Genomic DNA, 15,267 nt, shown 5'->3' on the forward strand with positions numbered 1-15,267 from the left:
CAGTCACCTTTAGCAGGGGGCAGGTGCAGCAGCAGGGCACATATACAGTGCAGTGACTAGTTATCCTGGTCAATCTGGGAGGTGGTTTTCATGTTCTGTGTGGTGGGGGGGGTGGTGTTGCTCTGTGACTTGGTGGCGGGGGAGGGCAGTTACAGATCTTATGCAGCGGTCCTTACCCTGGATCACAGAGGGATCTGTAACCCTCCTCCCCCTGCAAGACAGTCACATAGCCGACACATACACGCAGTCCCGGCCAGGAGGGCTGGCAGGCTCCGTTGAAACAACCAGTCCACCACCGCGGAGCCTGTCATTCCTGGAGTTTAGAAGCATCATTTGCATCACAACACTAAACCCGCCCCCCGCCACAGTCTGCGTCCCAGGTTTAAAACATTCCCGCGAAAACAGTAATAAAGACAATGGTGTCCATTAACAAAACAGAACAGATTTTATTTTTTGGGAAGGGGGTGAAGGGAGTATGTGATTGGAGAGGATAGTCGACGGCAACTGGGTAAAGAAACGGGGGCAAGTTCTGCTTCTGTGTCCACAAACTTAAAAGTCACTGGGTACCCTGCTCAGCCTTGAAACTGGCTTTCAAAGCCTCCCGGATGCACAGCGCGTCCCGCTGGGCTCTTCTAATCGCCCGGCTGTCTGGCTGGGCGTAATCAGCAGCCAGGCTATTTGCCTCAACCTCCCACCCCGCCATAAAGGTCTCCCCCTTGCTCTCACACAGATTGTGGAGCACACAGCAAGCTGCAATAACGATGGGGATATTGGTTTCGCTGAGATCACAGCGAGTGAGTAAGCTTCTCCATCTCCCCTTGAGACGTCCAAAAGCACACTCCACCACCATTCTGCACTTGCTCAGCCGGTAGTTGAAGAGTTCTTTTTCAGTGTCCAGGGCGCCAGTATAGGGCTTCATGAGCCAGGGCATTAGCGGGTAGGCTGGGTCCCCGAGGATCACTGTAGGCATCTCCACATCCCCAACAGTTATCTTGTGGTCCGGGAAGTAAATACCTTCCTGCAGCCGTCTAAACAGACCAGAGTTCCTGAACACGCGAGCGTCATGAACCTTGCCCGGCCATCCGACGTAGATGTTTGTAAACCGTCCCCGATGGTCCACCAGTGCTTGCAGCACCATTGAAAAGTAGCTCTTTCTATTGATGTACTGGCTGGCCTGGTGGCCCGGTCCCAGGATAGGGATGTGAGTCCCATCTATAGCCCCACCGCAGTTTGGGAATCCCATCGCGGCGAAGCCATCTATGATGGCCTGCGCGTTTCCCAGGGTCACTACCTTTGACAGCAGTACCTTGACGATTGCCTTGGCTACTTGCAGGACAACAACCCCCACGGTAGATTTGCCCACGCCAAAGTGGTTCGCGACTGACCGGTAGCTGTCCGGCGTTGCAAGCTTCCAGAGTGCTATGGCCACTCGCTTCTGGACAGTCAGGGCTGCTCGCATGCGGGTGTCCTTGCGCTTCAGGGCAGGGGACAGCAAGTCACAAAGTTCCAGGAAAGTCCCCTTCCGCATGCGAAAGTTTCGCAGCCACTGGGATTCATCCCAGACCTGAAGCACTATGCGGTCCCACCAGTCCGTGCTTGTTTCCCGGGCCCAGAATCGCCGTTCAACAAAATCCACATGCCCCATTGCCACCGTGATGTCCTGGGCGCTGGGGCTCGTGGTTTCTGACAGCTCTGTGCTACTCTCCGACTTCAGGCCCTCACGGCGGTGCCGTAGCCTCCTCGCCTGATTTCTCTGCATCTGCCTCTGGGAAAGGTGTATGATAAGCTGCGAGGTGTTGAGAACGGCCACAACTGCAGCGATGGTCGCAGCGGGATCCATGATCGCAGTGCTGTGGCGTCCGCGCTGTCACTGATCTAAAAGTGCGCGAACTGATTTCCCGCCGGCGCTTTCAGGGAGGGAGGCAGGGCGGTAGTGACTGACGGATGACGACAGTTACCCAAAAGCACCCTCGCCACATTTTTTTACCCAGAAGGCATTGGGGGCTCGACCCAGAATTCCAATGGGCAGCGTGGACTGCGAGAACTGTGGGATAGCTGCCCACAGTGCACTGCTTCCAATGTCGACGCTTTCCCTGGTAGTGTGGACTGACAAAGTCGAATTACTGTCCTTAGTGTGGACACACACGTTCGACTTTCTAATATCGATTGCACATATTCGATTTAACTAAAATCGAACTACTCTCGTAGTGTAGACATACCCTTAGATTCTCAATCTAACTTGGCACCCAGGCAAGCTGGACTTAATTTTAAATGATCATTTACACTGAAAATCACTAAATATTCAGGTTGCTTCCAGTCCCAAGAGACCAGTCACTTACCCCAGATCAATTGGCACCCTAAATCTTGCATTAAAGACAATGCCTGTAGCCAATCCTGTAATGAACTATTTAAAGGTATATTAACTAAGAAAAAGAAGTGTGTGTTTATATACAGGTTAAAGCAAGCAAATGAGTTTCAGTCTAAATCCTAAAAGTGACAGAGTTGTAGTGATCTGTCAATTTAAAATGTCTTTCAGGGCAGGCCCAGGAGTTAAGCCCCAGGGATCTCTGCCTCAGCTGCTCTGCTGTAGCGCTTTGATGAAGACGCTCTAAATCAATGGTAGAGAGCGCTCCCGTTGGCATAATTACTCCATTTCCATGAGAGGCCGTAGCTATCTCAGTGGGAGAAGCTCTCCTGCTGATATAGCGTTACCTACACCAGAGGTGGGGGTGCTATATAACTACATCGCTCGGGGTGTGGGTTTTTCACACCTATGAGTGACGTGGTTATACTGAAGTAAGTGTCCAGTCTAGATCTGTCCTTAATTTAATGTCTTTTGCCCTGTGAGAGTTCAGACAGGAAAGAGATGACAGATTTTTCTTGTGATCCTGTTTTATCTTTTACATTTGGCCTTCCAGTCCATGAGATGAGCTCTCTTGCATGTAGCATTTCCAAGGTGTGATAGGGCCGTCACCAATTCTTTGTACTTTGATGTTTCTTAATGGCCCATTTAATCTTGATTGGCCTCCTTAATAGGTGCAGGGGACAATTCCCATGCCTGGATTCACATGTTCAGAGCAAACATTTTCCAAGTTATAAAGTAAAACTTGCATTTTTCCTTATAGCATGGCATACAGGCATTATAAGTGAGATTAATGCATGCAGCTACTTACAAGCATTTCATAGTCTAAACAATAAATATATATTATTGTAAGACTAATGCCAATTCTGAACAAAACGAACATACAGGTGAGCTGGTTTGATTTCCAGCTATGAGTTTGTCAGTTCTTAGCTAACACCTGCAGCCTTGGCCAGAGCTGGCACTTGGTTTACCAGCATCACAACCAGCTTCATGGATTTGTTCATCTTTAAACCTTTTTGTTCTGTGCCACCGTGTCTATCCTTTGTCTTCCCCTGTTTCTAGTTTCTTTCACTGTGGTATGTATCATCATGTAAGGTATCCTTCCCATGTCCATTCTTGACATGTCCATGCAGTTGTCTTTCTTGACTCTTCTGAAACAATGTTATTTCTTACCCTAGTCATTTTCCTATTAATTCATTTTTTATTTTCTGCAGTCTTGAAATTCTCAGTGTTCCCCTCAGTCAGTTCATTTCTGCAGACAGTATCTTACATTTGTTGGCTTTACTCATATTCCCAACATTCTGACCCATACAGTAGTATTGGTGGGACATCTTTCTCTCATACATTGGTTGTTGCTTCCAGATCTAACAGTTTTCTGAATGCAGGAATGTCTAGTCCAAGTCTTATTTTTATGTCATTTTCACAATTCCCATTCTTCTATGCTAGTCCTCCATTTTTTTCCACTTGTTCTAGTTCTTTATCTCTGAATTTGAACTTTACTTCTTCCTCTTGTTTTCCAGTTGCCATTGTTTTGTCTTCTCGTTGCCGATGTTCAGTCTATTCAGAGAATATATGGCATCCCCATGAAATTGATGAAGCGAATAGTAAATATGAAGAGCAAATTGATGAGTGCAGTGAGAGTAGACAAGAAGCTGGTGGAATGGTTCAGAAGGACTGTAGGATGTACACTATCATAAGATTTGTTTAACATGGTGTGTCTTGCTTTCTGTTGTTCTTGTATGCAGATGTTAGCACTTGATGTCTAGGTTCTGTAACCAGAAGATGGCCTCTCTATCAAGGGAGGCTAGGTGTTGTAGATTGCCCTCCAGATATCAGGTTGGGGACAGTCTTCCACCTTACGAGTTGTTGTCTGCAGTGCTGGGAGGAAACCAGCACAGCCTGGTGCAGGGTTGTGGCAACTCTGGTCGAGCCAGAGAATAGCCTGTTGAGCCTGTGATCAAGTGGCCAAGGCAGCAGGTGTACGATGGACTCCTGACTTTACTTAATGAGTTAGACTCTTTCCCCCCGATGCTTCCAGTCTGTAAGGATATATCTTTCAGCTCCCTAGCAATGCTAATCATTTGTGCATGGAAATGGGCCAGTAGCCCTCTTGTCCAAGAGTGCGTGAGCTGCTGTAATGAAGGGGTCTTGAGCCATCAGGTGGGGCGTGGCACCCTGGACCAAAGGAGTAGAATTCTTCCCTTAAATACAAGCAGACCTTTGAGTTGGTACTGGAAGCAGTAATGGAATGGTTGTAGCACTGAGATATGAAACAAGACAAGTCATGTTATTTGTGAGGGCAGTGAATAACCTTAGATTTGCAGGCAATCCTGAACTCATAGCATTGACCAAGGAGGATTTAAGAGAATAACTGATGAGGGAGATTGGGAAAACAGAAAGTTTGACCCACATGAGTAGAGCCAATTTAATCAACTACTCATATGCTTAAGTGTTTACAGGACTGGATCTAAGACTTTTCTTAGCAATGATGCTACTTGAGGTGTTGGCTTTCAGATGAGATGTAAAACAGAAGTCCTCATCATTAAATAGCCTTTTGTTGGAGAAGGGTATCCTGGCCAATTCTAGTATGGGCAATTAAATTCTGCCTACTGAAAGCCTCCTCTTTAATTAGCTAAAGTATGAGTTTTGAAGAGTGTGGCTGATATTATTGTAGCTGCATTGTTGTGGTGGGCGATATATTCCTTATACAATTGCAGTTTGCAATTCGGTGAAGCGCTTTGAGGCTTTAAAAGCCAGCCATTCATAAATGAAATATCTATTCAAGAACTAATCTGGTGTCTTTCATTGAAAACATAATCGAAATAAATCAAGTGTATATTGTATTTAGCACAGATTCCCAGTGAGTCATTATGAAGTCAGTAGAACATGTAGTGTATTACTTTCTTTTAGCCATCAGTCCTAAGTTTAAAAAAAACAAAAAAAACAAAAAAAAAACAAACCACCTTCCTGGAAGCAGGTTTTATTGGAGGTCCAGGCCAAAGGGAAATCTCAGAAAAAAGGATGTCCTTGCTTGCACTAAAAAAAAAAAAAAAAAAGTAGCTATTGAAGACCCTGATAATGCTAAGAGTTCCATTAAAAATAGTGTGTGTTTCAGATCGGGCTTGCTTAAACAGACAAGTTTTATAACTGCAGATATTGGTTTTTGGCACTTTCAAGAAACTTTATTTAATGAAAGCTCTTGATTTTTTTTGTCATTACCTAACGAATGCTTTGCACAAGTACTGCAACTTTCATTCATTTCAATAATTATACTTCTACGTAATACTGTTTGTGGCCTGAGTTCTTTAGCGGTGCAAAAAATGCAGAAAAGTGTCTACCCTTAGAATAAATGTTTCAAACTCTAGAAATGATAGCTCTTAAAATTTGCTAAATCTAAGTCAACTGAAAAGGTGATATAGAAGTCACTCAAAAGACATTAAACTATGGTGAATTAGTAAATATGGCAAATTGTTAATATAATGTTGATCACAAGTATGCCATTTAAGTTTCAGAATGTAAGATGATTTGAGGTTTTCCTTTACCTTTTCCACAAGTTGAACCTTAGTCTAGTCTTCACTCCCCCGAACCTACATATCCACCAAAAATTAAGACATAGAAGGAGAAAGTAGGCTGGAACTAATTTAATGGCTGAGTGACCTCACAGTAGAGAAACAGCCGGAGCCTAATAGAGGTCTTTGTCTACATTTCCACCCTGACTGGTAACGTGCCAGTCAAAAGTCAAGCAAAAGAAACAGGTGGAAACTATTAGACCTGTCATAAAGTTTGAAAAATTGATTCTGGAGTTTAAGTGAATAGATTGAACTTGACAGTGTTGTCCTAAAGATTCTAAGGGAAAATTCTGTAGTTTAATTTGAAATCCCTTGATTATTCATTAGCTCTCCAGATGGCTTGTATTGATGTTTTACATATATTAATATACACACTGTATTATCGTTGGCATAAAATTAAAAACCCACAAAGTGTGCATACACCTTTAAGTACCTTAAATTGAAGGGTATTAGACTAATTGTAAAATAAAGATTTGTTTAGATATTTAGACTGATCAGTAATGCTTTTATGATTTTACATTAGATGTCACTGTTACTGAATCCTTTGAAAATATTATTTAAATTCTTACTAATTTTTTCATTATTTGTTAAATTAAAATTTATAATGATCATCAGTACGGCAATTTAAGTCCCATTCCAGAGTTTTTGTCTGTCAGTCAAGAAGATCTTTCACCAAGTCACCTGAATAGGTTACCCTTTCCAGTACCAGGCCCCCCTAGCATGTGTGGGATTGTATGATTTAGCATAGGCTCATTATTTTTAAGGATGCAGCTGGAATAGTGATACAAGTAATTCACTGTAGGGACATATTTGTTAGGCCCGGAGCACTCACAAAGTTGATAAAGAAATATTTCTAGCACACTTTTGTTGACTGGAGTAGTTTGTTCAAAAAAATGTTAGAATATTAATTAGGCATACGTGATGAACTTCTGGTTTTATTCTTTAAAATTTTATAGTTGATATCAGTAATGTTTTATATTGTAGAAGGGTTAGTTTTCATGTGTATAAGTGCAACATCATACTATCTATATTAAATGCCTAAATATCTGTGTATGTGTGTATCTATAGCACTAATAAAATGCTATTGTAGGACATACTCCACCCTATATAATGGGAAGAATGAGCTTAAAACACTCAGTATGATGCAGTAGCTGTGGACAGGACACATGACTTTATTCACACAGCTGGATAGTGAATTTTAGTGTAGGAGCAGAGAGGACTAAATTGTTCTCATATACCTGATAAATAGGGATATTTAATTAAAATGACAAGTCAAAATAAACAGTGCTCAATGGTTTAAAAAGCCCAGGGGGGAGAGGGGGGAATCCTCTGCATTGCTGGGATCTCATTTGAGGTTTTCTTCTAATGCCCTTTTAGGTTCATATAGCATGAAGTTCACCAAATTGTGACTTCTCTTGTGCTTCTGATTTTGAGAGGTGATGATTAGGACTTGAAATTAGTTTTAAAACTCTGTTGCAGTTATTTTATTTAAAGAGAATCAACAACGAAAGGTGTATACAATGATGTGTTGCTGACACTTCTGGGAAACTGATAGTGAAGGGAAACTGAAACAGCAGTTCAAAAGAACAGATAATTTTTAGGTTGGGAGAGTAATAGTGATCTACGAATACATGGAGACCTCTTTCTGTCTGCCCTCTATCATGCCTTAAGCCTCACCTCCTTTAAGTCCTGGCCTAAAATATACTTATTCCCAAAAGCCTGTACTATTGCCTTCCCCGCATAGATAACTCAAAACTTGAAAAGAAGGTAAAACAAAATTGTGGAACTAAGGTGACCTATGCAAGACTATGCCATACAAGTGCACTGTTTTTGTCACATCCTGTCCCTTGTGTTCTCACTGTGGTTCTATCTACATAGGCAAAAAAGTGTCTCTTTCAATAGTTATCTTAACTTGACTAAAAACCTCCTTTAACACTCATGTAGACATAGTTTGCTATGTTTTAGATCATTAGAGCTGTCATGTTGTAGCCTAAACTCAGCTGGGATTTAAAAAGCACCTTTGTCTATGTAGACAAGGCATTCCATAAATAGTTCCACTGATCTACCTTCCCCTCCCTTTCCCCCCATAGATATCTTGCAGGGCCCAGGCCCTTAGACTGTAAACTCCACAAACCCAACTTTGTCTTCTACCCTGTCTGTAGGGGGCCTAGCTCTTTGATAGTGATAACCGTCATGAAGGTGACAGTTAAAGTGTGGGGGGGTTCTTGTTTAGGGGACAGACAAGGCTAGCTAATTCTGACTGTTTTTTAAATTACATGGGACAGATTCCTTTAGTCAAATTTAAATCTCTTGGATTAGCAGTACATAGACTGAATTGAATCTACATCATCTGTTTTAGAATTCTAGTTAGTACTAAAATATACCCAAATTCTCTGTCTCACTCCTGCTTGTAACTGTGGTCTTCCACAGTTACATGCTTCTGCATGATAAAGGACTCATTCACTTTGCAGTTCCAAGCTCTGCATTTTTTATGCATTGCACAGAGTTATTCATCATTTTCACAGACTTGTCTTTTCTCCCCCTCCATAAATGTTCAAGTTAGTGAGCAGGAAAATAATGTCATGGCTGGCAAAAGGGATAACTTTTACTTTATCTGTGCCGAAAATGTGCATTTTTACTGGATATTGCCCCTAAACCTCCAATTTATTCTTAGTATTCTCTGTAGAGTTCTTAATAAAATGTTCATTGAAGTGCAACTAGAGGAAAATCTGATATATGCAAAATAGTAATGGAAAGAGGGAGAAAGGTCCCTGGATAATTGCTGGCCCATGATTATATTTTAGAGTTACAGGGCAAGGTCACCACATAAGAAAGAAATGTGTGTAAACAGAATGGACATTGCAGTTGGAACACCATATGCACAAACAGAAACCTTTTCTAGAGGTACATCGTTTTAAAAACTACTGATTACTAAAACCCTAGCAAGTTTTAATATTCTTGAATATACTCTACAAATAATTTAACTGACATGTAGGGTATGAATGTATAACTTGATTATTGAGACAAGAATCCAAAGGAGGTTGGTCCAATAAAAGACACTACTTCACCAATCTTGTCTCTCCTAGTATCCTGGGACCAACAAGGCTACAGCTTTACTGCAAATAACCTGATTATTGTAAAACACTAGCATTACATATTTATTGGAAGGGGTGGGCAGCACCTTTTGAAGATTTTTAAACCACCAATTCACATCCAGCCATCTTCCTCATTGTTCGGGTCATTATCATTTTACTTCAGTTTTATAATTTTACATGCAAGGTTTGTATTTTTATTATTTGCAGGTCTTTCTCTCAGAAAAATGTGTTTTCTCTTCTGTTGAATACTTCCCTTTCCTGGATTCAGGACAGCTGCTTCCATGTTCTCGCTCCTGAAGGATTTTCTAATTTTGCGCCCACTTTGGGTAATATGGATTAGATCAGGGAACAGAAGAAGTCTGTTTCCATTTGACAGGTCCTCCTGCTGTTATCAGACAAGCCTCAACAGTAGCCTATTTGTCCCTTATTGGTTAAGACAGATCTAAAGGTACAGTATCTCCTGATTTTTTTACTCATTGGTACCCCAGGGCATCATTTGACATTAGAAAGGGCTTTCCTCCATATTGATAATTAAGAATTGTGCAAAAGTTTTTGTAACAGAGCCAAGAGTCATTTCTTTCCCTGCTGGTAGGAAAGCCAAGAATTCGGATGTTCTTGGCTCCGATTTGGTTCTGTGCCATTCCTAGTCATCTTTCCATGACACCAATGTTTTTAATTACATGCTTGCTGAAAGATTTTGTATTTAGATTTGTCATCTCCACAAGCATTTATCCTTGGGTTAATTTTCCCTGCCTCTTTCCACCTGTTAGGAACAAACCCTGAGTGTTTCAAACAATTACGTGCCTATTTAGCTGTCATGTACCTTGTGTGTCTGATTTTTCATGGAATTGGAATCAAACTATGTGCCTCTTCCTTTTTACATTATGTAAAGTTAATAGGTTTTCTTCCAGTTAATAAAAGGGGCCCCAGTTTTATGGGTTGCTGAATATTTCGGAGGCAGGTTTGAGGTTTCCAAAGGGGACTGGATCATGAAAAATAGATACCTATTTTGTTGCACAGAGCAATTAACCTACGTTGACTCCTGCCCTACATTACATTACCCTGCTGCTAGAAGTTCTTATGTAATTTCTTGTTTTAGTATGAATAAGTAGGGATGTTTTGAGAACTCATCATTCATGAAATGCAACTAGTATGCAGTTAAGGCTGCACAGTTAAAACGAAGTGAGAGAATGCAAAAAGTGTGGTCCCAACAGGAAGGCTAGCTTGGCTGCATTGCACAATCTTATGTTTTATTCCATACGTCATACAACACAAACAGTGCATATTAAGCTTTGTAGCTAGCCTTATAAACCAGAGCAGCCTTGCAAAATGAAGGACCCTCAACTTAGTTGTACTTGCTGACTTTTTGCGATTTATCTATGCAGCACAATGCATAAACATTTCGCTGCCTTTGGCTTTAATTTCCTTCCTTTAACAAAATCAGAGGAAAAGAGAAATTGCCTGTGTTAACCTAATTGGGACCATTTACATAATATTAAGTTTACACCTCACTGAGATGAATATGGTGGATAAGGAGGACAGAAAGATGGTGTGAATGGCAAGAAGGAAAGTCCCATTTCAGAGCTGTTGTGTTTTCTCTTGTGGACACCTGTCCATTATGAATTTGAGTGAGATCACCAACTCATATGAGATTGGTAAAGAGATACGCCTTTACACCCCGGTCCAGGTTGGTAGTGAACTGAAGTCGTCATAATCTAGAGGGTATTAAACTCGCTTTGAAATGATTTGATTGTCTAAGTCTAATTCTCGGTGGAGAAGTGTTCACGTAGCAAACACTATCGTAACTGGCATTGCACGTTACCCGTTGTTTATAACCTCAGCAGAGGTACAGAGGTTTAACTGAACAGATGTTTCCAGTGCATGCTGCAGCTTCTAATGCAGTTTCATATTCCATTATATATAGTGAAATTACATAGGATGAAAGTCAGTGTAGAAATTAGTCCAGAGATTTTTTTAAAGGCTCTGCCCTAGACAACAATTATTTGAACAGTGTGATCCCAATCCACTTTACTCATGATTTCCATGAAAATTTAGGCTATTCTAAAAAGTGTCTAAAAGCTTCCAGAAAATGTCTTTCATCTTCATCCAATATATCTTTGTGTTTATTAATCCTTTAGAAAATTGTTTTCTACTCAGTTGTGTTTGGCTTTGATGTTAAACCAACACCTCTCTCTCCTTAAGCTTCCCAAACTTTTGAAAACAAAATATTCTGAGAAAATGGCCATATTGCAACTTGTATTTAACCTTTCCATATATCTTGGCGAGATCACATAATTTGTGTTTCTCTCCTGTGTTTTCTTTTTTATGTAATCTTCCCTCTGTTTTATAACTCTTGCATTGGTAAAGAGGAACCTGTAAAGGAAATGGAAGTCAGGCTGCTTGATTTAAATAACAATAAGAAAATCTTAGCTGTCAAGTATTCAAATATCTTTTGTAAAGAGGATACCTGAGGGCATGTCTACATCTAGGAGCAAGCCTCCGAGGCTGGGTCCACAGACTTATGCGAGCAGGGTTTATGCTAGCGCTCTAAAAATAGCTGTGTAGAGGTTGCATCTTGGGCTGGAGTTCAGGCTCTGAAGCTTGGTGGTGGGGGGAGGCTTGAGAGCCCAATCTCCAGCCTGAACTGCAATGTCAAACCAACATTAACAGAGATATTTTTAGAGCTCAAGTGCAAGTCTGTGGACCCAGGTTGGGAGACTTGCTCCATAAGTGGCAGATGATATATTGCGCTAATTGGGGAATTCTGCCCACTTTATCCATAGCTGAAAAGGCACCACTTGGGGTGGAACTGGTGAAGTTTCACTGGAGACTGTGTGCAGGTTTTCCAAATCTTGCTCTACCTCACAGAGGGAGGATATCTACTCTCCACATGTAGCAGATCCTGATTCCAAGGGAGCTGCCTGCTTGCCCCAGGCACACTAGGAATTTGGGAGTTGGGATGGACTGGAGGACAGTGGAACCAAGGTATCTTTGGGGGGGGGGGGGAAGGGAGCTCCATCAGCCATTAATATTGCATCAGGAGATGCACATAGAGGCTACTCCAGCTATTGGAGTAGAATAGGATCTGCAGGCTGGTTATGTTTAATGTTCCATGGCATGGAGTTGGGTGGGAGGAATCTTTCCCCCAGTCATGCTATGTGCAGAGGCTGGGATTCTGGCCTATCTTCATTATTGGAAACTGGAGTTAAAATCTTTGCTTTGGACTGAAAAGAAAGGCACTTGGTGGCTTCATTTTAATCTTTCTTTTGCATATATCAGAACTGCCTTAAATTCTGTCACAATATTGTATGCTTTACATTCTCTGCTAGAGAGAGACTCAGAATTACAACATCATGAATAACTGCAGATCAGGAATGAAGGGTGTTGGTAAGATTATGTGGGGAAGGGTGCACAGCACTTGTTCTAGCACTGTATCTGGCTAAATATATTGATTTGTCTGTTCTTCTGCCAAGAGTCAAAAAGTAAAGATTAATATTGTTTCAGAATAATTCAATATTTTTAAAGCTTAAGACTTTCAAAGATTGTGCGACATTTGCCTTAAGCAATAAAAATTAAAAAAAACCACAGAAACTGAATTATTGTTTACCTAAATCCCAATGCCCTAATTTATTTTCACTTGTACCCATAGTTAAAATATTTTTAAAATCTGTTTGCATTCACAGGAAGGCTTGCATTTATCACACTTCATACTATTTAGCCTGAAATGCCATGAACTGTAGAATAGTATGTACAAAATGAGGTTCCCCTACTGCAGTTTTGTGATCCCCAGGGTTGCTATAAAATGCTGCACCTCATGTTTCTTTCAAAAGAATTTACTAGCATTGTTCTTGTTACTTATAACTGTTGGAAATGGATGATCCTCCAGATGTTTTCTTTGTAAACCTAAACTGATTTTTTTTAATTGATCGTATTATTTTACAATATACATGGCAAATATGTTTAAGGATTCATTTAAAAAAAAAAACACACACAAAAAGCCCCAACCCTATAAATGTACATTAAAACAGTGATCACAACTCAATGGACACCTCCACTCCTATTTGTGATTGCCTGGACCATCTCCTCTCCCATTCACAATTGCTACTCCTGGGGGAATTCTGCATCAAGAAAAATTCTGCGCACAATTTTTTAAAATTCTGCATATTTTATTTGTCAAAATAACAATATAATCATGCCAGTTTCAATTATTTTGGTAATTTATTTCAAAATACCTGTCAGGAAGTATGTTTGTAACAATACAGACAACAAAAGATTCAGGAAACGTTTTTTGACAAATAGATTCCTTACTAGGTATATTAATACAGAACTCTGAGTAATAATTCATTTAAGCTACAATATAGAAATGTATTTCCCGCACCCCTCAAAAGCAGTGCAGAGGCTTGGGGGAATGAGGGGGTAACAGAGGAGCTGTGGGTGAGTGAAGTTATTGCTGGGAAGGAGCCTGGATGTGAATTTCGAGCATTGTTGGGTGTAGAGTGGGAGAAGTAGTGGTCCTGCTAGTGAAGGCAGGGGGCTGGACTCTATGACCTTTCAAGGTCCCTTCCAGTTCTAGGAGATGGGATATCTCCATTAATTAACAAAAATTAAAATAATTAATTAATAATTAAATAAATAAGTATGGAATAGGTTTTTTGGGGGGATAGGGAAGGATTGTTAGGGAGCCTCCACCATGCAGACCCTGGCTGACCCCTAGCATCTCTCATTCAGTCAGGCACCTCTCCCCCTGTCCCCATGTGTCCCTGCACCCCCACTCAGCCACCCTCCCTTGTCCCCATGTATCCCCGCACTCCCCACTCAGCCACCCCACCTCCCCCATGTGTCCTTGCATCTTCCTGCCCCTCTCCCCATGTGTCCCTGCACCACATGCTCATGTGGCCCTGCGGCTCCCTCCCAGCTACTCCCATCCCCATGTGTCCCTGCACCCCCTCCCCTGTCCCCATGTGTCCCTGCAGCCACTCACCATTCCTATGTGGCCCTGCAGCCCCACTACCATTCATCCCCCCATCCCAATCTGTCCCCTCCTTCTGAACTCCAGTCTGACACCCTTCCCCCCAGCAGCCCATGTGCCCTATGTTGTCTGTCTTCCCCATGTCTCCTGACCTGGCCCCAAGGGCAGGGCACTGTGAGGAAGGCAGCTTTTTTCTTTTCTCTATCCACAGCTTGGGCTACTCTTGCCCAGGAGCTGTTGTTCTCTGTTCTGGCACCACGGCAGCACTTGTCCAGAAGAATGTATTTTCTGCAGGGAAAAAAAAAATGTATGGCACCTGAATTCTGCATGCATGCAGTGGCGCAGAATTCCCCCAGGAGTAAATTGCATAACATCTTTGTTGACCAGATAGTTTGCTTACATGGTAAAGTAACACTAATACATTTTAGTTGTCTTACATGACAACTCATTGAATATGGAAGCCGTGAGGAAGGAAAGAGGAGATGAGGAGGAGAGTGACAGGGAAAAAAAATGAAGAAAATGTAGAGATTGACAGAATGTGCCAGGGATTAAAAAGGAGAAAGGGGATAAAGATATGGAAGTAGGGGGAAATTTCTTATTTATGCTTTTATATGTCTTTGGCAAATGTGCAGTGTTTGAGGGAGAGAAATGGAACAGCTTTCTTGAGCACTTACAGTAAATTTAACTATACATCCAGAGCAGACAGCAGTATGAATCAAATAAAATAGATTACAGCTCACATGAATGCCTACACAAACCACTGCTGGCTGGTGGCCCATTGATTATGTGGTAATTGCCAATGCTTGAAGTATTCTTCAGTAGACATGGGTATGCAATGTCATGGTTTCACATCTCCCTCAGTCAAAAAGGCTGGTGACAACTCCTCAGGTGCGGGGAGAGGGGTTGTTTTTTGAAATGGGGTGGGTTAGGGAGAGGATGACTTACTTCCTTTTGTGCAGGCTAAAAAAATACTCATATTGGTCCTACCAACAGTCTTAAAGCTGATTTCTAGAGATCAGCTGTGTCTGCTCTGCCAGTTTCCCTTCCCCTCTTTTGTGCAGCTATATGTTGAACTCTCTCCTTCCATCAGAAAAATTGCTGAATAAATCCACCTCTACCCCAATATAACGCTGTCCTCGGGAGCCAAAAATTCTTACCGCGTTATAGGCGAAACCGCGTTATATCAAACTTGCTTTGATCCACCGGAGTGTGCAGCCCCGCCCCCCTGGAGCACTGCTTTACTGCGTTCTATCCGAATTCATGTTATATCAG

At 41.7% G+C, this 15,267-nt stretch overlaps 1 protein-coding gene across 1 annotated transcript in view; it reads left to right on the forward strand.

Annotated features, from left to right (window-relative positions):
- Positions 1–15,267, forward strand: part of HLCS (holocarboxylase synthetase) — a 229,185-nt gene that overhangs the window by 85,877 nt on the left and 128,041 nt on the right. The window lies entirely within an intron of this gene.

This window comes from Terrapene carolina, unplaced genomic scaffold (assembly GCF_002925995.2).
Source record: "Terrapene carolina triunguis isolate 2854851 unplaced genomic scaffold, T_m_triunguis-2.0 Scaffold30, whole genome shotgun sequence".
Taxonomy (NCBI): Eukaryota; Metazoa; Chordata; order Testudines; family Emydidae; genus Terrapene; species Terrapene triunguis.